Source organism: Chinchilla lanigera, unplaced genomic scaffold (assembly GCF_000276665.1).
Source record: "Chinchilla lanigera isolate Chin_1 unplaced genomic scaffold, ChiLan1.0 scaffold00022, whole genome shotgun sequence".
Lineage (NCBI taxonomy): Eukaryota > Metazoa > Chordata > Mammalia > Rodentia > Chinchillidae > Chinchilla > Chinchilla lanigera.
Window position 1 is genome coordinate 17,367,993 of NW_004955423.1, and position 27,147 is coordinate 17,395,139.

A 27,147-nucleotide genomic window follows, 5' to 3' on the forward strand; every position below is an offset into this window, starting at 1 on the left:
CTCTGGTATCTATCACTATCACTATGTCTAATACATGATAAAAACTTAATACAGGTCTTTTTTTAAAAAAGGAGAAAGATAATTGCATTGAAAGGAGGAAGAATGAATTAAAGTTTTGAGAACCTAGTATGAGTCTATCACTGTGTGCTAGCTCTTTGTATAGTATTTGGGGTGAAAAGCAATCGGATGCAAGGGACTTAGTAAATGGCATTTCCCGATTTTATAACCGTAGACCTGTGCTTACCCAAAGGTTTGGGGAATCTACATTATTTTCCCCATATAGACTCTAAAAGGCTGTTAATCTCAGAAAATGTGTGGACCTATTGTGGAAATCCACAATTTATTTATTTTATAATATTCTGTGCTTATTGGGGGCTTTATTTTAAATAGACTATAAAATGCTTCTGAAATAGGGCAGCATTCTATTGGGGGTGTAGAACCAGAGAAAGAGCAGACATTTCTTCCTAGCATGTTAACATTTACTCACAGCTACTGGTTTTTCTAGTTAAATATGGTGACATAAAGATACTGTCATGCTACCTTCCTCTCAGAAACTCATACTAATAATAAAACAAGCAGAGAAACTCAGCTACTCACAAATCCCAAAGGAATAAAAAAAACAGAGTAGAAAGCTCTATGTTCAAGTGAAAACAGGAAAGAGACATAATTATGAAGAATATCAGCTAACTACAGTGAAATTTAATCAAATATAGGTGAATATTAAGAGCCAAAAAAAAAAAATCTTAGGCCTTGGGTAAAATATCTATATAAATGAATGCCACAGACTGGAAAGACCCATAAGAAAAATGAGAAATATTCCTATAGAGTTCAAGTTACATAGCTAAGACTCAAGGAAATGGGTAAAAGAGAAGGAGGCACATATGCCAGCTCTTCTGGTTAATTGTAACCTCGATTCTTAGCTGAGGGAGAATGCTAGAGTTAATGCTTGGTAAGGAAAACACAAAGGGAAGCTTACAGTTCCAGGATCTGCAGTTTAAGGTCCTTTACGGTGAGCCAGCCCAGCCTCTTGCATGTTTAAAGTTTGAAGAAGACAAGCATCTAGGGAAGACAAGACAAAGATGTTGTTGTAATCATCAGGCAGACATTGAAAGTACTGACTTCCAAGCATATAGACTCAAAAAAGTAAGTGTACAACTAGCACAGACTGGCAAAATGCCAGGATGCTAGGATGGTGTATAATAGGGCATCTGACATTGCTTTGGCTCTGGGAGGCTTTCTTTGAGAAAGCAATTTGAGTCGAGAACTGAGGTAAGAGTCAGTGAGGCAAACAGAGGAGGCGAATATTCTTGTCAAAGGGATGGGCACATTCAAGGTCTTTGTGGCAGGAGACAAAACCGTGGGTCAGAAACAGAAGGCAAATGTGCCTGGAGACAAAGGCTGGGAGGAGCGGAAGGAGCGTATAGTGGAAGTGAGCCAGGTGAAAGGAGGCTCAAATATGCAGAGTTCTTATTAAGATTCCTAAGAACAATGGGATGCAGTTGAAAGAGTTTCCTTTTTAGATCATCTCTTTGGGTATAATGAAGGCAGCCTGTGGGAGGAGAAGACAAGGTGAATGTAGGGAGACCAGGTGGATGGAGGCTGTGGTAAAATCGGGAGAGGCGACCATACCTCAGACAAGGACGGTAGATATGGGGAGGTGAATGAGTGCTTTTGATAGGCTTCCTTCAGTGATGGACTGGATTTGGGGAGAGGTGTTTGGCGGAAATCACTGATTGTCTCGGTATTCATTTTCCCTTCCTTCCTTTAGATACAGTGTCACCTCCCCTATTCTGACTTTGGGCTGGACGCCTGAACATCTAACTACAGTCCTCACTTGGTGAGCTAGATGTGACCCTGGGCTAAGTTTGAGCTAACATCTGTATTGCTTCCTAAAATCCAGGGCTGCTCATCCTTGGTCTGAGCTTTCCCATGGTCTGGAACACAGATATGGTGCTAAAGACAGTTTCCATCTATGTGGAGCTGAACATCTACATACAGGCTGCCAGAAGAAATCAGAAATAACCTAGCTTACAGGAAGATATTATGGAACTGAGTCTACCAGTGCCTTGGTGTGCTTCCCTTTGTACTTTATATCTGGTAAAAGGCCATTTCCTGTCTTGACTGAGCATCCATATGTTTGGATCTTTTTGTTCCAGCAACTTAGACTAATTATTCCAGGTGGTGGGAAGGCACTGCAATGGATCAATAGCAATGCTATTCACTGAGACAGGAAACATTTATTATGTCTTTCAGTGTTTAGTCATTTACATACTTGGCTATATTTGGAAATAACATTTAACAAATATTATTTCATATGTGTTTATGATACTTTTAATTTTTAAATTAATTTTATTGGTATGCTTTTGATATACATAATGATTTATTTTATATCTTTTTTTGTTTGTTTGTTTGTTTGTTTTCTGGTAGCAGGAATTGAACTCATGACCTTGCGCTTGCCAGGCAGGTGCTGTGCCGCTGAGCTAAATTCTCAGCCCCTTATTTTATATCTTAACCTGAGTAAATGCTACAAATGTTTTAAAGTTAGGTAGTATCCTATGGGTGGTCACAGGTTTATTCTTATAAGAATAAGTTTTCCTGATTAAATTTTCTTTAACTGTTCTATCATCTAGCTCATAGTTATCAAAATCTTAAGGTATAATGAAAACCAAAACTGACATGCTGGATCTTAGATATAGTTGTTTCAGTGAGTTTGAGCTGGTCTGTCAATCTAGTTAAACAAAAAGCAAACAAGGGAAGAAAAAATTTAATGAAGATGGGAAGAGGGAAGAAGGAAAGAAAAAATAGAGTTAACTTAGCTTAAGTTTCTGTTTTACTTTCCTTAGGAGGATCTCTAGAGGTCATCATTTCAATTTTAAGATGGGTTGACATGCTCTAGACTCAATGTTCCACTTAATAGTTTTATTCAGAATAGAAGACAAACTCAATATTCAGAATCTATTCTCTGTCTTTGAAATTCTTGACAGCCACACATATACAAATAACTTGTTTTCTTTGGTACCTCAAAGATTATTTAAAAATATTTCTGTCAAAACACTTCCTGTATTATTTATACAGATAATAATTATCAAAGTATTAGAACCTAGAAGTAGTTAAAATAAGTGGTAATTATTACAAAATTATTCTTACTTTACCCAATCTGTATTAAACTGCACTTAGAATTTTAGGAACTTTTCCCATAAATTCAGATATAAAAATCAATGAAGGACCTCAATTCCTGTAATGATCTTCCCTACAAAACATTTTATAGCCCCCTTTGTTCAATAGTTCAACCCCTTTATACTTATCCATAGAGAATTCATTGGCAGTATATTAGGGCAGCTGTTCCTATGTAACAGAGGAAGCAGTGCAATTATTGGGCAACAGGAGCTCTATTCTAGTCGCATACTAAATGAGGCAATCACTTAGAAGGTTCTGATATTCAGTCCAGGGCACTTTCCACAGGCTTTCCACTGCTTTCTTGTGGTATATAAACGTTCATTTTCAAGTTAGATGATACTGTAATCTATTTGAAAAGATGCTAATGAAAGAGCCAGTTTCATCTAAATGATGCTTTCTGGAGGTACTCTATTTCTAAATCTTTCAGTGTTATTTTAAACATTGGAAAGTCAATGTAAGAAATGATTATTCTTTTGCTAAGCATGCAGACTTTGGAATATACAGTGATCCATAAATCAATAACGATGCAAATAAAATTACTTAAAAGGTACATTTTCCCACTGGAAAGAGAAAATTTAGCTGTGATTTTCACAGCTATATGAAATGGACTAGAATTCATTCAACCATCAAATATTTTATGCCAGGTACTAGTCTCTGTTAGTAATGGTGAACAAAGAGGCTTCTATCCCATACAACTTTCTTTCCAGTGAGTTAAATGCAGAAAAGTGTAGAGCATAGTAATGTGTCTTGGTTACTTTTCTCTCGTTGCTGGGACAAAATACCTGATGCCCAAAATTAAGGAAGGAAAGGTTTATTTTGCTTACAGTTTGTGGAGCTTTCAGTCCATACTTGGCAGATTACAAGGCAGAGTGGCACATGGCAGAGGGCTACAGCTCATGGCGACAGAACACAGCAAAAGCAACAAGCACACACCAGGGTGGAATGGGGGAGGAATGTCCTCAAGCAGCCTCTTCCTCTCCCTTACATATGAAAATTATCCACCCCAGGACGGGTGTAGCTCTCACACCCATAATCAATCAAACTCTAAAAGCCTGCCCCATGGCCGCATGAGGCTTTGGGGGGGACACACAGACACAAACTATAATATAATGTCTATGTAATCAACACAAAGAGTGTAGAGGGGCTGGGGATTTAGCTCAGCGGCAAAAGCGCCTGCCTGGCAAGCGCAAGGTCATGAGTTCGGTTCCCGGTACCAGAGAAAAACCAAAAAAAAAAAGACAAATAGTGTAGAATAGAGAGATAGAAGAGATGAAGAGAGCAGGACTCTTTAGGGCCTCATATCAGTTTGAAGAAATAATATGGAAGCAGAGAATATAATGAAGTTATGTGAGCAATCTCAAAATTTCTGAGCTACCTTCCAAAACTGATGCAAAGATCCTGAGGTAGTGTTATCTTGACATCTGCTAGAAACAGTGAGAATGCAGCTGTGCTGATGCAGCCTGAGTGAGGGGAAGAACTATGGGCAGGTGTGATTAGAGAGGCAGCCAAGCAGGGACCACTTGGGCCAGCTGAATCAGAGTGAGGACCCTGGAGTTTGTCCCGAATGTGAACAGTTTGCATGTGAGAGTATGTGATCTGCTGTTTTCAGAAGGTCACTCCAATGCATGTGGCCTGTGGCCTGGGGTGGGAGTGGAGTTAGGGTGGAGGTGAAGCAGAGCAGAGAAGCTCATGGCTGGGAGTGGCGAGAATGATTCAGTTTGGGGGAGATTTTGAAGGTGGAGTTCCTCTAAGTTTCAGCTGCGTTGAATGTGAGATGCAGGAGAAAGATAAATCAAGGAGAAAACAAGTTTTCTGCCTTGAGCAACTGGACGAATGGTGGCGCCATTTCCTGGGATGTGGGAGACTGCATAGGAAGAGGAGCAATGCTTTCATGGTTTCCATGTTTCAATATGAGATACTCAGTGAATCAATTCCAAGTTTAAAAAATTTTCATTGTGATTTTTGTCATTAATCTGTGAGTTATTTAGAAGTCTTGGGAGTATATGCTTATGAATTATGGACATTTATTTATTTTAAGTTTCTCTTAATAGCTATTCTCTAAAAGAAGTTCGATTCTTGATAAAATAGATGAAACATCTAGTACCATAGAAACCTTTTGAGATGTACAATGACATATTATTATTATTATTATGTACAACTTCAAAAACAAGTGCTTCCAGTTCCAATAAAGTGATGCTGAACATCCTGTCTATAGCTAAGCTCTAGGGAACTTCCTGGATGGCCAATGTTTTCTTATGCTTGGAAAAAAATTTTACAACTGAAAACATAAATAAGACCTTTAATAAATTGAGAATCATAACAACACTATCTGTGCAGTCATCTGGTTCTTGAAAAGTTTGTAGGAGTGGTAGGGATTCAACAAAATAAAACCTTGTGAATGATTCAAACTTCACTCTTCTGGGAGAGGTCCCAGTTGTCTATCAAAAATAAAATCTGTCTTATATTGTGGCAGAACTTGGTTGTTATGGTTTGTGTCTGGATGTCCCTCAAAGCCTCATGCAGTCATGGGGTGGGCTTCTAGTGTTTATGATTGATTCATGGTCCAATGTTGGAACTATGGATGTGAGTGCTACATCTGCCCTGGGGCGGGTAGTTTGCATGCAGTGTAAGGGAGGGAAAGAGGCTGCTTGCCACCGCTCCTCTCCTTTTGCTCTTATTGCTTTGCTGTTTTCTGCCACCAGGAACAGTTGCCCTCTGCCATGTGCCACTCTGCCTTGGAGCCAGCTGAGTATAGATTGAAACCCCCACAAACTGTGAGCTAAATAAACCTGACCTTCCTGATTTTTGGGTGTCAGGTATTTTGTTTCAGCAATGAAAGAAAAATAACCAAGACAATGGTAGGTGGTTAATACACCATTTTCACCAGTTCATGGGTTCTGTTCTCGTCAGTGATTAAAGCTGCATGGAACTCTTTATCCACCATATAATTTTCTAGTCCTTCTTCAGCAGAGGAGGTAAGAGGAAAGATTTCACACTGGGTTGATACAGTGTTGGCATTCTTTACGTGGGGGAATTGCTAGAACTATTTTCATCTATGAAGTGGCCTTGCACACTGAGGACCCAGCACATCAAAGCATGCCTTGTGGTGATGGAGCTGTCCTTGCAATTCTGACTGTCTACATTCTTCAGCTGGGAAACCTCATCTTCCCATAACACCTCATATACCACAGACTGTTTTGCAAACTGGAAGATGTCAAAGGCAAAGTTTTCCATCTTTACTTTGTTTGACTTGTCTGGCTTAATCATCTTCCCCTGAGAATCTGCAAGTAGAACCTTCTTTTGAACTATGTGATACTGCGGCTGATGTCCATAAACACTGACATGTTCTCTAAGAAATGATATGGTGAAAAAATGTCTAGCAATGTTGCCTGCACTGAAAAACTGTCCATTTGAACTTTACTTCTGAGCTATTGCCAGGGAAATCTCACTCTATTCTACCTGGTACACTCCATCTGCATGGCAAAGAACTCCCACTGGTTCTGTAGAATTCATCTTTTCTGCCACCTTTGCCCCACAGTCTGCTTCTTTCTGTATGCGAAATCCAGTGAACTGTGTGTCTGCAGTTTTACCAGTATATTAACCACACAATAGACATAAATACAACAAGTTCTTCTTTGTGTCACATATTCCACAATATTTTGAGCTGCAAGAGCCCAGTAAAGATCACCATTTCCATCTGGTGCCATAGAAACTTTGCTCTTCTCTTCCAATATAATTTTCTCATCAAAACTCATAGTAGATAATATTTCTTGCTGACAACAGATTACATTCTCTTTTTTAAAAATAAGAAAACCAAAGTAGTTGTGCTTTGTGGAGACCTCCTCTGTAGCTTCTGTCATCCTGCCACTTGTCATGATATGCCATGGAATGATGCATTCGTTGCCATAGTATTTTTCTTGCTAACTGCTGTAGCTTCAGGATATGCAATACCTGAATATGAAAAAGTATTTTAAGGAAAGGCAAACCAACATCATACATCTCCTGGAGATGTGTAACTTTAAACTTTGGCCCATGCCCACCAACTAGAACTGCTACTTTGTTCAAAGAACTCTGGAAAGGTCTTTCATTTTTCCAGGCCTAGAGCTGGTGTCCATCCCTAGTAGCGCTGCCTGGCACCTCTCTGGCAAAAGTTTTATTAGGGTAGCTACTTTCTCTTGATAAGAGAACTGGTTAAATCTTTCAACAGCCTTTTGAAAAAAGTTCAGTTCCTCAAAGTTCGCTGTCTGGAGTGCACATAAAGTTCTACCTACTGAGCTACTTCCAGCTCATCCAGAAGTGCAGCAAGTGTTCCTGCCAGGTGTGGGCAACCAGGTTTGAGGCCATTAACATGTATAGTGTTCTGGTAGCCAACCTTGGTGAAAATCACGGTGTGATTTCTGCACCTATGAACCTTCCTCTTTGTTGCCACTCAGATGTAGCCAGCTAAGCATCAGGGTGAGGGTCTGTGGGTAGAAAATTAGTAAGAGAAAAATACGCAAGATGGGAGGTTTTGGCTAAACTGACTTATAGGATTCTTCCCGAAGGCAGGGCAGAATAATAAATTATCAAGGTTGGGGAATGAGAAATTTGATCACATATTGAGGTGGAGGATTCTCACAAAGCTGACCCACTAGGATTCTTGCTAAAAGTGGAACAATGAACAAGGGCAGAGATGAAGGTCAGGGCCTGGTTGAAAGAAGAACTCAGAGCAGCCTGAAGAGGCTTTGCTTAGGGAGTTTAGTTCAATCCCTTTCCCCTACTGCAAAGTCTAATTGCAGCGATTTTTTTCAATATTCTTCCTAACCTTTTCTGACAAGTGTCATGAATATATTTTTTCTTTAGTATCTATAAATTTGGTGTTTTTAGAAGCTTCTCAGTGATTAGGTGCTGAAAATATTTCTTCAGAAAATGCTTTGTATTGATTAACAACATGGGCACTAAATAGAGCCAAATTAAAAAGGATCAGATTTCAGCTTTGTATTTATAAACATATCTCATAGCAGTATAATGAGAATTAAGTGAACTAGTTAATACCTGCCCAGTGCGTATTAACACTCCCTGGCACATAATAATCATTAAATAAGGAAATTTACTACATGATAACAATGATTTTTTTATTTCAAAGTGAATAAAAACAAAAATGACACAGAATTTCAAAACAAGATGATAGGAAATTAACAATGGATGTATTATTGCATATTGTTATCTTTAAAGTAGTTGTTCAGATTACCAGATATGGGCATGTAAAATTGATTAAACAATATAAGCACTAACTGTTCCTTTCAATAAACTAATAGAAATTACTAGTACAATTATATTAGCTATCTGGTATATATATACATATATACATACATACACATATATATTTTTTTCCCTCTTCCTTCTTTTCTCCTTTCCCCTATCCTAGTTTTTCTTCTGTTTTGAGCAGTTTCTTTCCCTTTCACGACGTCTATTGTACATTTTGTGTTTTATTTACTCTTTCAATTTCTTATACAAGGGAGAAAATACGATGTTTACATATGCAAGTCTGATTTATGTCATTTATAAGTATGGTCTCTAGTTGTGTCCATTTACCTATAAAAGTTTCCAGTTCATCTTTCTTTATAGTTGAGTAATATAACCATTGTATAAAAACATCACATCTTTTTTTATCCATTCCTCAGTTGATGGGCACTTGAATTGTTTCCATGATTTAGCCATAACAAATTGTGCTGCTATAAACATGGGTGCACATACATTGCTGTGGTATGATGTTTTCAATTCTTCTGGAAAAATACCCAGAAGGGGAATAGCTGGGTTGACCTGGACCTCTAATCCTAGTTTTGTGAGGAATCTCCACACTGATTTCCAGTGGTTTCACCAGTCTACACTCCCACCAACAGTGGAGAAGGGTTCCTTTTCCTCCACAGCCTCTCCAGCATTTGTTATTGTTTGATTTCTTGATGATAGTCATTCTTTCTGGGGTGAGGTGGAATCTCAGTGTTGCTTTAATTTGCATTTCTTGAATGACTAATGATGTTGAACTTTTTTTATATATTTATTTCAATGCAGCTTTGCTACTGAATTTGGTTATTAAATCTAGAAGTCTTTCAGTGGAGTTTTTGGGGTCTTGTATGTAGAGTATCATGTCATCTGTGAATAATGATAATTTCACTTCTTCCTTTAATATCCTTATTCCTTTTATTTTTCTGTCTTGTTTAATTGCTCTGGCTAATGCTTCCATAACTGTATTGAATAGGAGCAGTGACAGTGGACATCTTTGTCTTGTTCCTGATTTTAAAGTGAAAGCTTTCAGGTTTCGTTCATGTAGTATGATGCTGGCTATTGGTTTGTCATAGATAGCTTTGATCAGATTTAGGTAGAGACTGTCTATTCTGATTTGCTGTAGCATTTTTATCATGAATGAGTGCTATGACTTTAGAAAAACTTTTTCTGCATCTATTGAGTTGATCCTGTGATTTTTGTTCTTGGCTCTGTTGATATGGTGTATTACATTTTTTGATTTGCATATATTGGACCATCCCTACCTTTCTGGAATGAATTCCACTTGGTCATGGTGTATAATATTCTTGATGATGTGTTGCATTGTATTTGCCAGTATTTTACTGAAAATTTTTGCATCTATATAGTTTCATTAGGGAGACTGGCCTGTTGTTTTCTTTTCTGGTTGCATCTTTGGTTTTGGTATCAGGGTGATACTTGACTCCAGGAATGAGTGAAGGAGAATTCCTTCCCTTTCAATTTCATTGAAAAGTTTGAGAAGAATTGGCAGTGTATCTTCTGTAAATTTCTTGTAGTATTCAGCTGTGAATCTATCAGGACCTGGGCTTTTCTTTGTTGATAAGGTTTTTTATTACATTTTCAATTTTATTGACTGATATTGGGTTATACAGAATTTGCTTTCTTTCTTTTTTTTTTTTTCTTCCTGTACCGGGAATCAAACTCATGACCTTGCACTTGCCAGGCAGGTGCTGTGCTGCTGAGCTAAATCCCCAGCCCCTATTCAGAATTTTCATATCTTCTTGATTCAGCTTTTATAATTCATATGTTTTTAGGAATATGTCCACTTCTGTGTTTTCCATCCTATGCAAGTAAAAGTTTTTGAAATAGGTATTGATGATCTTCTGAATTTCCACAGGATCTGTAGTGATTTCACCCTTTTCATTCCTTATTGTGTGAATTTCAGTTTTTTCTTTCCATTTTTGATAAGGTGAGCTAGGGTTTTATCAATTTTATTTATTTTTTCAAAGAACTAAGTCTTTGATTCATTAATTCTTTGTATTGTTCTCTTAGTCTCCATTGTATTAATTTCTTCCTTGATCTTTATAATTTCCTGCCTTCTTTGGGCTTTGGGCTTGACTTGCTGTTCTGTTTCTAGAAGCATGAGGTGCATCATTAGGTTGTTTATTTGTGCCTGGTCTGTCTTCCTGATGGGAGAATTCACCTTATAAATTTCTGAGGACTACTTTCATTGTGTCCCACAGGTTCCAGTAAGCTGTATTTATGTTTTTGTTTGATTGTAAATATTATTTAATTTCTTCTTTAATTTCATATGTGACCCATTGCTTGTTCAAGGGGGTGGTATTTAATTTCCATGTATTCATGGAGTTTTTGTGATTTCTTTTGTCAGTAATTTCCAATTTCATTGAACTATGTTCAGAAAATATGTGTGGGATAATTTCAGTTACTTTCTATTTAAATAAGCATGTTCTATGGCCTAGTATATGGTCTCTTTTAGAGAATATCTCATGTGCAGCTGAGAAGAACTATATTCTGATGTTGTTCAGTAGAACACTCTGTAAAGATCTACTAAGTCCATTTGTTCACAGGTTTGGTTCAGTTCTGTTCTTTGCTGATTTTTTTGCCTGGTTGATCTATTTCTGTGACAGTGGGGTGTTAAGGGCCCTTGTTGTGATTGTGTTATTGCTTATTTGATTTTTCATATCTATTAATATTTGTTTTATATAGTTGGGTGCTCCTTCATTTTGTGCATATATATTTATGATAGTTAGCTCATGCTCTTGCAGTTTTCTCCTAACAAGTATGTAGTGATCTTGTTTATCTCTTTTGATCATTGTTGGCTTGAAGTTCACATTGTCTGTGAACAGAACAGCTACCCTGGATTTTTTTCCGGATTCCTGTCTCATGGAGTATTGTTTTCTTTTCTTTGACTTTCAGTCTATGAATTTCCTTTTGAGTTAAATGTATTTCTTGTATACAGCATAGTTTTGGATTTTGTTTCTTGATACACCCTGCCAGTCTGTTTCTTTTGATTGGTGAATTGAGGCTACTTACATTAATGGTTGTAACTGATATATATTGGCTCATCTTTGTCATGTTATTTTTCCACTCTTGGTTCCCTACTTTCCCCCTCTGTTGAATTGCTTGCTCTGGTTGGTGGTTTCCTTTTGTTGTTGTTCTTGGAATTGTGGTCATTTTTATCTTTCTAGAATATCTTTCATTACTCTTTGTAGGGTTAATTTGGTGGACATGAATTTCTTCAGTTATTCTTTTTGTGGAAATATCTTATTTCTTCATTAATTTTGAAAAATAGGTTTGCAGGGTACATCAGTCTGGGTTGGAAGTTCTTTTCTTTCAGGACTTGAAATACTTCACTCCAAGTTCTTCTTGACTTGATGGTTTGTGTTGAGACATCTTCCATGGTTTTGATGGGCTTTCCTTTATAGGTAATGTTGCTTTTCTCTAACAACTTTTGATAGTCTGTTCTTGTACTTAATTTCTGGGATCTTGATTATTAGATGTCTGGGTGTAGATTTATTTTGGTTATGGCTAATTGGAGTTCTATATGCCTCACTTTCTGTGTGTTAATTTCTTTTCCCATGTTTCAGAAATTTTCTATTACTTCTGCCAATAGTCTTTTTATGTCATTTTGTGGACTCCTGCTTTTTCATTGATACTGATCAGTCTTATATTGTTTTTCTTTGCATCATCTCTCAGTGGTTGAATTGTTATTTCTTATTCCTTATTAATTTTTTTATTTACTTTTTTATTTTAAAGAGAGTGGTAAAATAAAAAGAACAATAGTAGCATGCCAATATCACAAACGTAAACCAAACAAAGCAAGAACATTACAAGTGACTCAGGGTTTCAAAACAAAATAAGAATTAACAGTGGTTGTTACATTCCATATTATTATCTTCAACTACATCACTCAGATTACCAGATGTAAAAATGGAAGATTGTTCAAACCATTAAAGAGAATAAAAAAATAATTATTAGATAAAACATTAGAGATAATACAGTTTCACTAGATAAGATAATAGGAGTTTACCAATGGTTGCTCCTTTGCATGTTGTTGTCTTCAAATCAGTTACTCAGATTGACAGATATAAGTATGCAAAATTGGTAAAAATATAAAAAATTTTAAACATTAACTGTTTCTTTCAATATACCATCAGACATCAGCAGTACAGTTATCTCAGATGTATATATATATATATATAAATATATATATATATATTTATATATATATTGCCTTCCCTCTTTCTTTTTTCTTCCTTCCCTCATCCCAGTTGTTCCTTCCTTTGAGCAATTTCTTTCCCTTTCCTATCATCTATTGTACATTTTGAGTTTTACTTACTCTTTCAGGTTCCTATTCCAGGGAGATAATATGATGTTTACACATGTGGCTCTGATTTATTTCACTTATGAGTATGGTCTCTAGTTGCACCCATTTACCTACAAAAGTTTCAAGTTTATCTTTTTTTTTATAGCTCAGTAATACTCCATTGTATAAAAATGCAACATCTTTTGTATCAATTCCTCAGTTGGTGGGCATTTGGTTTTTTTCAAGATTTAGCTATAACAGATTGTGCTGCTATAAACCTGGGTGCACATATATCACTGTGGTATGATGTTTTTAATTCTTCTGGGAAAATACCCAGAAGGGGAATAGCTGGGTTAAGTGGGACTTCTAATCCTAGTTTTGTGAGGAATCTCCAAACTGATTTCCACAGTGGTTTCACCAATCTACACTCTCACCAACAATGCAGTAGGGTTCCTTTTCCCCCAGAACCTCTCCAGCATTTGTTATTGGTTGATATCTTGATGATAACCATTCTTTCTGGGGTGAGATGGAATCTCAGTGTTGTTTTAATTTGCATTTCTTGAATGACTAATAATGTTGAACATTTTTTTCATGCATTTATTTTCTATTAGTATTTCTTCATCTAAGAAGTGTGTATTCATCTCAGATGTCCATTTCTGTTTTGGGTCTTTGAATTTGGGAGGCCTGACTTTTTAAATTTTTTGTATGTTCTAGATAGAAGTCCTTTGTCTGAGGGGAAGTTGGCTAAATTTTTTCCCAATTTGTGGGTTTTCTTTTTTCTCTATTGTTGATTTCTTTAGATGTGTAAAAAATTTTCTATAAGATGAGATCCCAGTTGCTGATTCTTTGAAGTATTTCCTGTGCAGTTTGGGTTTTGTTCCTGAACTCTCTGCCTACCCCAGTGTCTTCAGGATTTTTACATACTTTCTCTTCCAATATATTTGATGTTTCTGTTTTAATATTTAGATCTTTGATCCATTTTTCTTTAATTTAGTGCGTGTTGAAAGACATGGGTCTGGTTTTAGTCTTTGGCATGTGGAAAGCCAGTTTTTCCAGCACCATTTATTGAAGAGGCTATCTTTCTTCCAGTGAACATGTTTGGACCCTTTGTCAAAGATAAGGTGACTGAGTGTGTTTGAAGTTGTATCTGCATATTCTAATCTGTTCCATTGATCTTCAGGTCTGTGTTTTTGCCAGTATCATGCTGACTTTATCACAGTAGCTTTGTAGCATAATTTCAAGTCAGGAATTGTGACACCTCCTGCCTTTCCTTTGTTTCCCAGGGTTGCTTTTGCTACTGTAGGCCTCTTGTGGTTCCATATGAACTTTAGGAATGTTTTCTCTAGATTTGTGAGGTTTACTAATGGTATTTTAATTGGGATTGCATTGAATCTGTACAACAATCCTTGTTAATTTTAAGACATCTTTCTTTTCATGATTGTTAGCTGCAGTCCTGTCTGTAAGGTTTGAAAGTCTGCCTTCAGTTTCATTCAAGCAGTTTTGCCAGCACTGATTGGAATTTTTAATATCCTGGATATCTCTTTGAATTTGTTTCATGCATTCTAATTCTTTCCTATATTTTTCATTCCAGGTTTTTATCATTTTTCTATGCTTTTCTATTTTTTTAATCTATGTCTTCTTGAAATATGCTGAGCAATTCTTTTATTATGGTTGTCATTTCTCATTTTACCTGAGAGATTATTTCTGATCTGATTTCTTCTATAGCCTGATGGAGTTATTTCTTTACTTTAGTTGCTATCATTTCAGAATTTCAGTCATGTGACTTCCAATTTTTTTTATGTTTATATCTCCTGGACTTGTTTTGGGTGGTCTGGAGTTCAGAGATTGCATTTTGCTCCTTTGTCTTGACATCTTCTATTTAAAATTTTTGTCTTGAATTTTGTTTTCTGTGATGATCCTTGTGGGTTTTGATAGTAGGTAGCTATATCACTAGTATCAACTCTTCAGGGAAAATGTGTACTTCAGGGGTATGTTTGGTGTGTAGCAGATTCTTGGTTTGTGTCTGTGCCAAGATCTTACCTTCCCTATTAATTGAGAGTGGTATGTTGGTTTCTGTTTGGCTCAGTCTCCTGTCTTTTGGTGTAGGGTTGTGGTGAGGTTATTACCCTAGAGTGTCCCAATACTGTTACCCAGTGGAGAACAACTGGTTACATCTGATGTGAAATCCTAGGTACAGTAGTACAATTAGCAATAATGATAGCATCAAGTACAATTTAGGAACTATCAAACTGTAGTAACTATTGATTTTGTCAGTGGTCCTTGAGACCGTAGGAACAAAATCTATAGTTATGTAACAGAACCACTTATAAACTAGGAGTTTGTATGCAAAGTGTTTCCCCTTGTTACAGTGGATTTACTCTGGGTTCCTCTAGATGCACTGGTTGCCCAGGTTCTGACAGCACTGGCTGTCAGTCTTACAGTGTAGGGTTATGGGCCAGGCACCAGGGTTCCTCTGGACTGAGGCTCCCACAATGGTATATGGGAAGTGGGCAGGATTTCTTCTCTTTTACATGGCTCACGGAGGCTCTCCGAGGCTCCCTGGATGTTGGAGGGGCAGTGGGTTGGGTCTCTCTCCTTCTGTGTGGCTCACCAAGGCTTACTGAGGCTCCCTTGATGATAACAATCATTTTTTAAACTATGTGTTCTCCAATGATAGGCATAGGAGTATGTGTACATACATTCAAACATATCAGGTGAGTTGTTCAAATCATATATATCTTACTTGTGATTTTGTATGCTTCACCTTGCAATAATGAAAGCATATTAAATTTTCCTAATATGTATCACCTACTAGTATATGCATCTGTATATGTATATATATGTAGTATATGCATCTGTATAACCTAACTTCCTTTTGGCTGATGTTAGTATACTTAGAAAATATATACACACAAGCACATACTTCCAAACAGTTGCTTTCATGTCTTAATTTTAGACACAAATCTGTGTCATTTGTAAGCAATGCAACTGTGTAAATGGATAATTTTTTTTTTTTTTAAAAATCCAGCTAACACTTTAAGGGACAAATTGTAGTTCAGTTATATTTAGCGTGATTATTATGTATTTGGACTTGTTTTTTCTTCTTTTGGCTCTATTTGTTCTCTCTCTCCTCATTTTTTCCTCTTGATGCTTATCTTGGGTTTGACTCAACTTTTAAATTAGTTTTCTCCAGGCATTTTGGCGGTTCTCATGCAAGGGTGATACTGCATCTCCCCAGCAATCTTTTGGAAGTGTGTGTGTTTATGTGTGTGTGTGTGTGTGTGTGTGTGTGTTGTAGTGGGGAGTTGTTACAATGATTGCAGTGGGTACTAGCATTTGGATGTTAGAGTTCAGGAAGGCAGATATGAAGAGGGAGTGTGGTTCTAAATGAACAACAGTCTGTACCGAACACCATTTGCACTCTTCTTAGCAAACACTGCTATGCTGGTTTGAAAGTAATATATTATGTATTTCCATTCTTCTTGTTATCTTTGAAATTTTACCATAGATATTCAATCTAAAACAATCTAAAACCTTAATCCCCCTTTGAATAACTGGAGGCTCCTATAATAGTTATACTCTTTCTTGTGTCATACATGTTATTGTCCAGAATTTTAGTTTTTATTTTGAGCACCAGAAATTATACACTATTATCATTTTATTTTATATTGATGAAACTTATAGTATAATTCCCCACTATTGTTGTCTACCATTCTTTCTTAAATCTCAGACTTTTGTAAGAAATTATTTCTTATCTTACTGAAATGCATTTAACATAAGTATAGTGGTTGATACATTGTGTAAACTTAAGAAGTTCAGAAGCTTAACGAAGTAACTCAGCAGCTCTACATCCTAGGATAGAGAGGACATGCCCTTACACTCTTGGATGTTATTCACTGTGTCAACTTGAGAAGTTTAGAAGTTTAACTAAGTTATTCAGCAGGGGGCCAGAATCCTTAGCTTGTAAACATCCTGAGCCTGTGCAAAGGAGGGCATGAAGACGTATGAGTGCTACACCTACCCGAGGGTGGGGAACCTGTATACAATATAAGGGAGAAAAAGAAGCTTGTCCTTCCTTCTGCCCTTTTGCTTTTGTTGTTTTTGCTATCTTCTGCCACCTTGAAATGTGGCCCCCATACCATGCCACACTGCTTTGGAGCCAGCTCATTATGGATTGAAATCTCCACAAAGTGTAAGCTAAATAAACCTCTCCTTCCTCAATTTTGGTGTTGGGTATTGTGTCTTGGCAATGTGAGAAAACCAAGGCGGTAGGACTATTGCTGATAAATCCTGCCACCGTTTATCCAAAAATATGTTTGCCTTTATCCTTGAAAGGTAGTTTTCCTGAAAACAATTTTATTTCCTGCTTCCAGGAAATCACATCCTCTGGGATCACCTCCTACTCAACTGGCTGCTCTTCAGCCTCCATGCTTGCTCTTTCTGATGTCCACCCTCCTTTTTTTTTGTACCAGGTATTGAACTCATGACCTTGTGTTTGTCAGGTAGTCACTGTGCCGCTGAGCTATGTCTCCAGCCTCCAACCTCTTACTGCTGGTGTGCCACAGGGATCAGTGTTGGGATCTATCCAGTTTCCTAACTTTATATATGGTCCATTGACTGCTAACTCCAAACCCGATGTCTTTGGTCAGCCCTTGTGAATGAACTGTGAAGGCCTGCTTCTGTTTTGGCATTTGCATGTGAGCAAGATACACTTCAAATATAATGTGTTCAAGCTGAGCTCCTCATCTTCCCTTCAAGCTTGCTCTGTCCTGAAGAGCTTTCTTCTTCATAGTGTGTTATGGTTTGTGTCTGGGTGTCCCCCCAAAGCCTCACACGGTCACGGGGCAGGCTTTTAGATTGATTTATGGCTTTTTTATTGATTGATTTAGTTTGATTGATTATGGGTGTGAGAGCTGAACCCGCCCTGGGGTGGATAGTTTGCATATGTAAGGGAGAGCAAGAGGCTGCTTGCGGTGATTCCTGGCTTTTGTGGTTATTGTGTTCTGCCGCCATGAGCTGTAGCCCTCTGCCATGTGCCATTCTGCCTTATAACCTGCCAAGTATGGACTGAAAACTCTACAAACTGTAAGCAAAATAAACCTTTCCTTCCTTAATTTTGGGTGTAAAGTATTTTGTCCCAGCAACGAGAGAAAAGTAATAAAACATAGTCAGTTGCATGTTTCCATTGATCCATCCAGAAGCTCTCTCTTTTATAAAACACCTTAAGACTCACCAAATTCTTTGGCTGTACTTCAGAGAAGACTATTTCTGACCATTGGCACCGTTACTACCATGCACATAGCACCATGCTCGCCATCACTTACATTTTATAGTGGCTTTCAGCTGATTTTCTGGCTTCTCCTCTTTCTCTATTATAAACTCTTCCTATTCAAGTCATTCTTTAGAAATGGAGATCAGATTGTGAGCTGGCTCTTTTCAAAATCTTCTGATAGCTTTCATTTCACTTAGAGTAACGGCCCAACTCCTTACAGTCACCTAGAAAGTTCTTTCTCCTAGCTTTCCTTTTTTCTTTCTCTTTTTAAAATTGTTTATTGGTACAATTTAGATATACATAGTAATCATATTCATCATAGGGAATTTGTTCCTGTACATGATATAACTTGATTCCTCTTTTTTCTCCCATTCTCTTCCCCTCCTTTCAGCCCCTCTTCCCCTCCTTATTTACAAAGCTTTGTTTCCATTTTATCTTACACCTTTTTTTCTTTTCCCTTCCTTCCTCCCCCTCCTCATTTTCCATTTGTTTTGAACAATTTCTTCCTATTTCACAATGAATAGTATACACTTTGGTCCATATTTACACTTTTGCTTTCTCACAGCAGGGAAACAATGTGATATTTACACATGCATTTGATTTATTTAATTTAAGAGTATCATCTCAAGGTGCATCCATTTACCTAGAAATGTCTTTGTGGCTGAGTAGTACTCCACTGTATTAAAAATATCTAAAAAGATTTTGTTTTTAATCCATTCCTCAGTTGATGGGTATTTGAGTTATTTCCACGATTAAGCTATTATAAATTGTGCTGCTATAAACATAGGTTCACATGTATCACTGTGGTATGGTGTTTTTAATTCTTCCAGGAAGATACACAGAAGGGGAATAGTGGGTCAAGTGGGAGCTCTAATCCTAGATTTTTGAGGAATCTCTACACTGATTTCCACCGTAGTTGCACAAGACTACACTCCCACCAGCAGTGGAGAAGGGTTCCTTGTTCCCCACAGCCCTGCCATCATTTGTTATTGGTTGATTTGTTGATGACAGCCATCCTTTCTGGGATGAGATGGAATCTCAGTGTTGTTTTAATTTGCATCTCTCAAATGGTTAGTGATGTTGAACATTTTTGCATATATTTATGTGCTGTTTGTATTTCTTCTTCTGAGAAGTGTCTATTCATTTCAGATGCCCAATTTTAGATTGGGACTTTAAATTGGGGAGAGTTCTGATTTTTTTTTCAGTTTTTTATATGGTCTAGATATTAACCTTTTGTTTGAGGGACAACTGGCTAAAATTTTTTTCCCATTCTACGGGTTGTCTTTTCACTCTATTGGCAATTTCTTTTACTGTGCAAAAGCTTTTTAATAGGACATAGCTCTCTTTTTTTAATCTTGTTTTCTGTCATTTTCCCTATCATTGCTACTGCTGTAGCCACACTGATACACTTGCCATTCCTCAACTTTGCCTTTGAGCTGCCAGGTGGTCTTACAACTTGCTGTCTTTACCTCTTACACTTTCTTTCTAGCTGTCTATTCATTTAGCTTCCTCTTGAACTCTTTTATGTTCTTGTCCAAATATCACTTGTTCAGTGAGACCCTCTCAGGCTACCATAACATTAAAATTTGCAAACTCTTCCCTTTTTGGTACTACTATCTCGTTTTTTTTGTTTTTTCTCCACAGCATCTGACATATTTGATTAAATTATTATCTGTCGCTGTCACTACGGTGTAAATTCTATAAAGATGGTGATTTTCTTTTTGTTCCTGGCACATGGTTTCTTCTAAGTAAGTTTAAAAGCACACAATTCTATGTGAATATCAATTTTTTCAGTGCTTTTTGAGTATACCTCCTTCCTCTTCTCTTGGATTCCATTTTTCTGCTTAGAAGCTTGCTGCCAAAATTTGACTAAGAGCTGTTTTCTTTCTGACTCACTTAAGATTGTCTCTTTATTTATACTTCTTCAGTTTTCATTGCATGTGTCTAGGGATAGGTATTTATTCTTTTTAAATTTTCCTGCTTGGCAGACATTGTGTCTCCAGTGTCTGTGAATTCATTTTAAAATCAATTTTAGAGTATTTCATGCCAATATTAATTTTCCTACACTCTCTTGTTCTGTCCTTCTGGACATTAAATGGAGGACTGGTAGAACTTTTCATTCTATACTTCATTTCTTTATATCTCTTTAATATTACATATTTTCTTTTTCTGTGCTGCATTTTGAATAATACATTCATGTCTGTCTTCCAGTCACTGATCCTATCTTCACTTGTTCTATAACACTGTTACCCTTTCACTAAGATTTTAATATCAACAAAAATGTTTTTCATTTATAAGGATTTTATTAGTTAATTTTAGAACCTACTGGTCATAGGCTATTTTGTGCTGCTATAACAATATCACAGACTATTTTTTTTTTTAGTTTTTTGATAGATAAGCTTTTGTCCTATTTTTAAATGTCAACTTTCATACCTGAAGACTTCAAAGAGATCTAAATCTATTGTTTATTTTTTGCTTTTTGCACATGTTGTGCTTGGTGATTTTTTTAAAGTGTAAATTCATGTTTATTTGACTTTAATCTGTGGGAGTGCTGTGAGCCTATATCAGAGATGGTTTTCTCTAGCAAGTGTTGGCATTTGCTTCTGTTTGGAGCCGAGGGTCTTATCTATGTGAAGTCACTTTAGTCTCTTTGAAGTATTTGGGTTAATTTGAAGGTCTGAGGTTCAGCTCCCTTGCCTTGAAACTGGCCCAAGGCCTAATCTCAGAAAACAGTGAGGATATCTGTGTTTGTTTACTTTCCACATAGTCTGATGCCTCTACACAGTGCTCCCGACTTACAGTTCAGCTCTTATCTGTGCTTTGGTTTTGGGTGGCTGTGGTAAAGATGCTGGGATGTTTTTCTTAGTACTCTCAAACTGAGCAGCTCTTTTTAACAGTGTGTTTATTCATGATCTACTTGGTTTGTAGCAGAGAGCTCTTTCAGAAAATCTAGCTTACCATTCTGAGGAAGCCATCATTCTGTTTTCAAGCCACTCCAATCAGGCTGTCTTCTTCGTTATGCATTTCAGGAAGCTACGCATGTCAAGGTCATCAATAACTTCCAGATTGCTGAATCCAACGATCAGTCTTTATTTTGCTTCTTCTCAGCGTGATTTCTCTTTTCCTTGTGAATAACAGCTTTAACATCTGTAACGAAACCTGTGGAATAGCTGGGATTTGAATTGCTTGATTTTCAGACATCAATTTTTTATATTAGAATGAATAAGAAGATAGTTAAGTAGGTCTTTGATGGTGGCCCACTCTGAGAGATAATCTTGCTCAGAAACACTGCCACATGTAGTTCAAGAATCCAAAAGAAAAAATATAACACTAACAACAAATTGAAGGAAATGTGCATCATTGAAAACCCACTCATACACAATTTATTTCTCCCCTTAGCTAACATGTTCTCTTGATAAAGAAGATGTCATTCTTTTGACAATCTCTCCTCAGAAGTAGAAAGGCAATAGACAGCTTCCTCACTATTTCTGGTAAACTTTTAGAAACTGACAAAAATTGCCCATCTATCTATGCCACTGATAGTGTCAAGGGGATGCTAATTATTCTGGTGTTTTTGTGCCACCCTGCTTTATTGCTGCCATGGTACCCTGCAGCCCCACTGCACTGTCAACCCTGTACTTCATTATAATGAGTGAAGCTACCTTTGGTGAAATTCTACAATTCTCCAAAAGACAAGCCCTTTCAGTAATATTATAGACTCAATGTGGACAACAGAATTTGTGATGAAATTTTTGTTTGCACTGTAAATCTTTTAAGTCAGTATTGTGGCAGATAGGGAGATTAGATTATGACATTGGCTCATTATAAAAAATATGAGGAAATGCATATATTTAATTCTGGTGTTACAAATTTGTTTAAAATAGCTACATTGCTTTTTATTTATAATGAAATTTAAAGTAAGATCAAAGCTCAAGTTTGTTTTTTAAATAGATCTTCTCAATTCTTAAGTTATGGTCTTGTGTGTGTACCTAAAAATTCAAATGGAAGAGTTACTGGATTTAGTTACATAGATCCAGCTGTATTTCATAATACAGATTCAAAAGAATCAATGATCCCATTTCTTACAAACCAATGGCAAAGTCAAATGTCAACTATAAAAGGAAAAGCTTTTGGAGTAGGCTGCATCTGTGTGAATTATTTGAGTCGGGTAGGATAAAAACAAGAACCCCAGATAATGAAGGTCTTGTTTTGAGAAATAAAGCATTCAATAATCACTAATAGAGAAAGAATTTTATAATAGTGACATGTATAGGGATTATGGAGCATAAAATAGATTGTGTAAGTCTGAAGGCAGACGCATTCATTCATTTGTGTTAAATTTTAATATTAGCTGCTACTTTCTTGGAATAACTAAATTATGAAACTTTAATATAAATAATTAGCTTATTCTTTATGGTGAAGATGGTGAAATTTACATATCAAAAACCAATTTATTATTTTATAATGATAAGTATTTTATAGTCAGAACATAGCATAAAAATTTACTAAAGTACAGTATTATGTTCAAATAAATTCTGTAAACTATAGTGTTTCCATTAATATTTTGGAATTCCTTTAAAATTGTGATACAGATTTAAAAACAAAGTAGGAAATCCTTTTCCTTCTTGTAAAAAAACAATCGGTACCATAAAACATGCTCTAGTATATTTGGTTTTAAAAGGCAACTCTTCTTTGTCATTGTAACTTCTCGTCTAATCTTGAATTTCAAAGGTGAAATTCTTTGACTTTAGGTGCAGATCAGGTTGTTCTGTGATCATGTGTGTGTGTGATAATAGTGGTCGTGGGAGGGGTGGAAAGAAAATACAACAGCTTATGTTGTAAAGATCTCTTAGAAAGAATGCTGAATTACATTGTTAGTTATTTTATTAAGTGAGCAACATAGAGTCCAATTATTCCACTTTTGGATTGAGATGTGAGTTCTCGTAAACCAATGAAGGAAATTATAAGTTTACTTTAGAGGAGGTAAATGAGTGCAAAGGTACCCAAGCCAGAGAAGTGAGGTAGGTCTGTTACTCCACTGCCCCGGTACCCTAGACCCAGGTAGGGAATGTGAGGGGCCACTGGTGTAGAATATCTTAAAAGTGTAGATGAATGTCTCTAGCTATAGGCTATCTCACTTACACATAGACCCCTTGAGGTGGGAATATAGGCGTTGTAGTTACTTAAGTAAGCGTAGTGTGTGTGTGTGTGTGTGTGTGTGTGTGTGTGTGTGAGGCTGTTCCACACAGTAGTCTTTGGGTGTGTCAGAAGCTAGAATCAGGGATCCTGGTGGTGGCTTTGACAGTGTTAGAAAAGGAGGCTTACTTTCTTTCCAAGGATCAAGAGTGATGCAGATGTGAAAGACTGATTCTTCAAAAATGGGGATGTCTTGACAAGATTCTTAGTTTTCATGTTAAAATTACACACACACACACAATTTATTTTGTATATATATTTTAGTCAATATGTATTAAATATTTCAGTCAATTGACAAAATATGCTTCAGTTAACTGAAACTCTAATTCTGAGACCTGACTATGCTTTATAGGTTTGGAGGGCTAGCATGGGTGGACAAAAATTAGTTGATTATTTTGAACCAAACGTGACTCACCAAGAGGGTAGTACTAAAATTATTAGACTTTTGTAAAATGACATGATTGAAGAAGAATTACCCAGCCACTTCAGTAATCCTTTCTAGGGAGAGGCACTGGTGTTAGCATAGTCCTTGAGGAGCTTGCATCCACCTATTTGAGGAAATACATATGCCCACAGCTAACTATAATGCATGGTATAGTGTATTATATGCTATATATAAGTACAAAATGCTGGGGTACAGAGCATGAAAAATAATTACTGCAAAACAATTAATCCTTACATGAAGATACATTGAGGAAAAAATTTATTCTTTTAAATATTTTATTTTTGGTACTGGGAATTGAACACAAGACCTTGTGCTTGCCAGGCAGGTGCTTTGCCACTGAGCTATATCCCTGGCCCTGAAGAGAAATTTTATTGAAGAGAAGTTTTAGTTTGACTTTGAAAGTTGAGTAGGATCTCAATAGGTTGAGATAGAAAGCAGGCATTCTAAATCATAGATACAATCAAAATAGAGCACATTCTAGAAATAAATAGAAAAGATAGCATATGTGGATGAAGTGGCAGGGGGCTGGGAGATCAGGCAATGCAGGAGATTTGGACTGGATCTCAGAAGACTCTGAATACCACATCAAGGAGGTCTTTATTAATGCTATAGCAAGAGTCAAGGAAGATTTTGTAGCAGTGGATTTACAGACTCAGATTTGTGTTTTAGGAAGATAATTACTGGCAGTGGGAGTTAATTTCTGCACATAAGCATTGAGTACTTGTTCAGGGGCTGCATAATGACCAAGACACTTCGGCTGTCAGAGAATTTAGTCTATCACTAAGAACAAAATGGACAAGTCAGAAAGATCCGTTAATAGGCTTTGTAACAGTTTCATTGAGAGATTATAAAAATTAACTAGCTCACCGGCAAAGCGCCTGCCTGGCAAGCGCAAGGTCGTGAGTTCAGTTCCTGGTACCGGAGAAAAACCAAAACCAAAAAAAAATAAAAATAAAAATAAAAATTAAAAAAAAAATTAACTAGGACAGTTGCAAGGAAAATGGAAAAGTACTGGGTAGAGTCGAGAGACATGTCAGAAAAGTAGCAACAGGACCGAGTGGAATTTGTAGTAAGGGGGATGGTGGTTTCTAACCATGTAATGGGGAGGATGCTGTGGCTGTTTATTGAGTGACACAGAAGAAAGGAAAAATAAGGGATGAGGAGGAGAACAGCCTGTTCTGGAGCTTGGGGTACCAACATGATTATTTATGAGTGAGTAAGAAAAGGCACTGAGAGAGGTAAGACTGAGAGGTAGAGGAAAGATGAGAGCTGGAATTATGAACCTGGAAGATGTGTCAGTGGTTAAGAACCCCCGTCAGAATAGTGCAAAGTAAAAAAAAAAAAAAAATGAGAGTGCTAGAAACGCATACCATTCTGAATTTCAGGAGAAACTGTTATGTAAGTAAGGGGAGACTGAAGATATAAAAAAAAAAAGAGGGAAGAATATTAATGAGGCCTGGTTAGCAATGTCATGTGCTGTGTGGAGGTCAACTAGAATGAAGGGCAAGGATAACTCATGGATTTTTAAAATTAGAAAATTACTGGCTACCTCTGGAGACCAGCTTTAGTAGAGGAGTGGGCTCAGCAGTTTCATTAAACCGCAGTGGAGTGAGAACACGTGAGATGGGGCAATAGGAAATAAACTTTTTTCACCCATAAATCCATAAATATTTATTGGGCATTTGCCTTCTCATTTGAGAAGAAAAGGAAAGGAGAAAAATGGGATATTTTTATAAAGGGGAAATCTGGATCAAAGATTGTTTTTGTGATAGGAAGGATGAACCTCTAGCAGAAAGAAAAGATCCGGACAGAGGGAGAGACTGGGATGAAAAATGAAAATGAAATAATAGAATCATGTTTCCAACAGGGCACCTAAGCATAGGTGTGGAAGTTTGAGTTTGGCCTGGAAGGGTGTGGAAGTGGGTGGGGCACGGTGTCGGGGGAGTGGGGGGACTTGATCTGAGACTGCACGTCACAGTTCTGAGCTTTAACTCCCACTACCACTGCCTTGCTTTATACCTGTCTTGGTTACTTTTCTCTCATTGCTGAGACAAAATATCCAGTGCCAAAAATTAAGGAAGGAAAGGTTTATTTAGCTTACAGTTTGTGGAGGTTTTAGTCCCTACTTGGCTGGCTCTGAGGCAGAGTGGCACATGGCAGAGGGCAAACGTTCATGCTGGCGGAAGATAACAAGAGCAAAAGGGGGGAATGGCAGAGAAGAGCAAGCCTCTTCCCCTCCCTTATATTGTAAGCAGGCTACCTGCCCTAGGGTGGGTGTAGCACTCACACAGTCTCTATGCCCTCCTCTTGCACAGGCTCAGGATGTATATAAAGTAAGCACACTGGCTTCCTGCTAAATCACATAGTTCACCTTCTAAACTTCTCAAACTGACACAATGAACAACATCCTAGAGCAGGAAGGGCATGCCCTTTTCACCTCAGGATGTAGAACTGCTGAATCACTTAGCCAGACCTCTAGACCCCCAAGCTGATACAATGTATCAACCATAACAATGCCTTTTTATTGTTTGTGAAATGGAAGAGTAATATTCTTATTTAGAGTAGGTCCTCACATTTTTTCAGGTAAAGCAAGCTCTCTCTGGACACCATTTGAAAGGTGTTTGGGGGCTGTGGTGTTAAGATTCCATGTAGTCACAGAAGGCAGTGTCATGAGTTGGAGCTGAGTGTAATTTTCAGTACAGTCACACATAAAAGTGTCTCTGAAGCAGTGATGTGCTTGCTACATAGATCATAATGGCCGTTCTCTGGAAACGACTGCTCTTGGTGTCAGTTGATGGTGATCATGTGAAGTAATAGCAGTGTCAGCTTCTGAATGCAGAATGATATAAATTATATTCTAAACACTTTTAAGAGCTTACAGAATGGTATTTTCACTCTTGAACCTGTGAGTGTTGGGAGCCCGTGTTAGTCTGGCAGAGGAGCCTGAACTGAAGGAAGCCTGAACTTCGCTTTGTTTAGTTTGTGCAGAAGAGCTGTCTCTTCCCCCTCTGTGAGTTGCAGAAAACATTTGCAAGGCCCAGTTGAGACAGTCTCAATGTGGGGAGAAGATGCGGGGTACGTTATGAAGAGGCTTGCTTTGGTTAAATTTCCACCAAAACTACTTATACTTAGACTGTGAGGGTGTTGTTCAACAAAGATTCCTTTTTAGGAGCTTCATCAGGCAGCATGGGAAATGCATTTCAAAGAGGTTTAGAGCAGTTGAGTTGAGCACAGATTTGACAGGCAAACTTAACCTTGATTTAATGCAAATTGCTCACAAAAATGAAGGAGGGGTGAAGAGGGCACCTTATTTTCGTTATTGACGTGAACTGGCTTGACATTCACATATCCGAAGTGGGAGCTGTCTGCACACAGGCAGGAAGGAAATGAAGACACTGTAAAAATTCTATGTTGTGAAATAATTCCCCCCTGCACACAAAGGAATGAAATTTGAAACAGACATTCCTTTCTATTAGGAAATAAACAAGC

At 37.3% G+C, this 27,147-nt stretch overlaps 1 protein-coding gene and 1 pseudogene across 4 annotated transcripts in view; one reads left to right on the plus strand and one right to left on the minus strand.

The window, feature by feature from the left end:
• The window catches only part of Slc44a5 (solute carrier family 44, member 5), a 355,454-nt gene that overhangs the window by 107,669 nt on the left and 220,638 nt on the right, over positions 1 to 27,147 (plus strand). The window lies entirely within an intron of this gene.
• LOC102030091 lies at positions 6,044 to 7,521 on the minus strand (annotated as a pseudogene).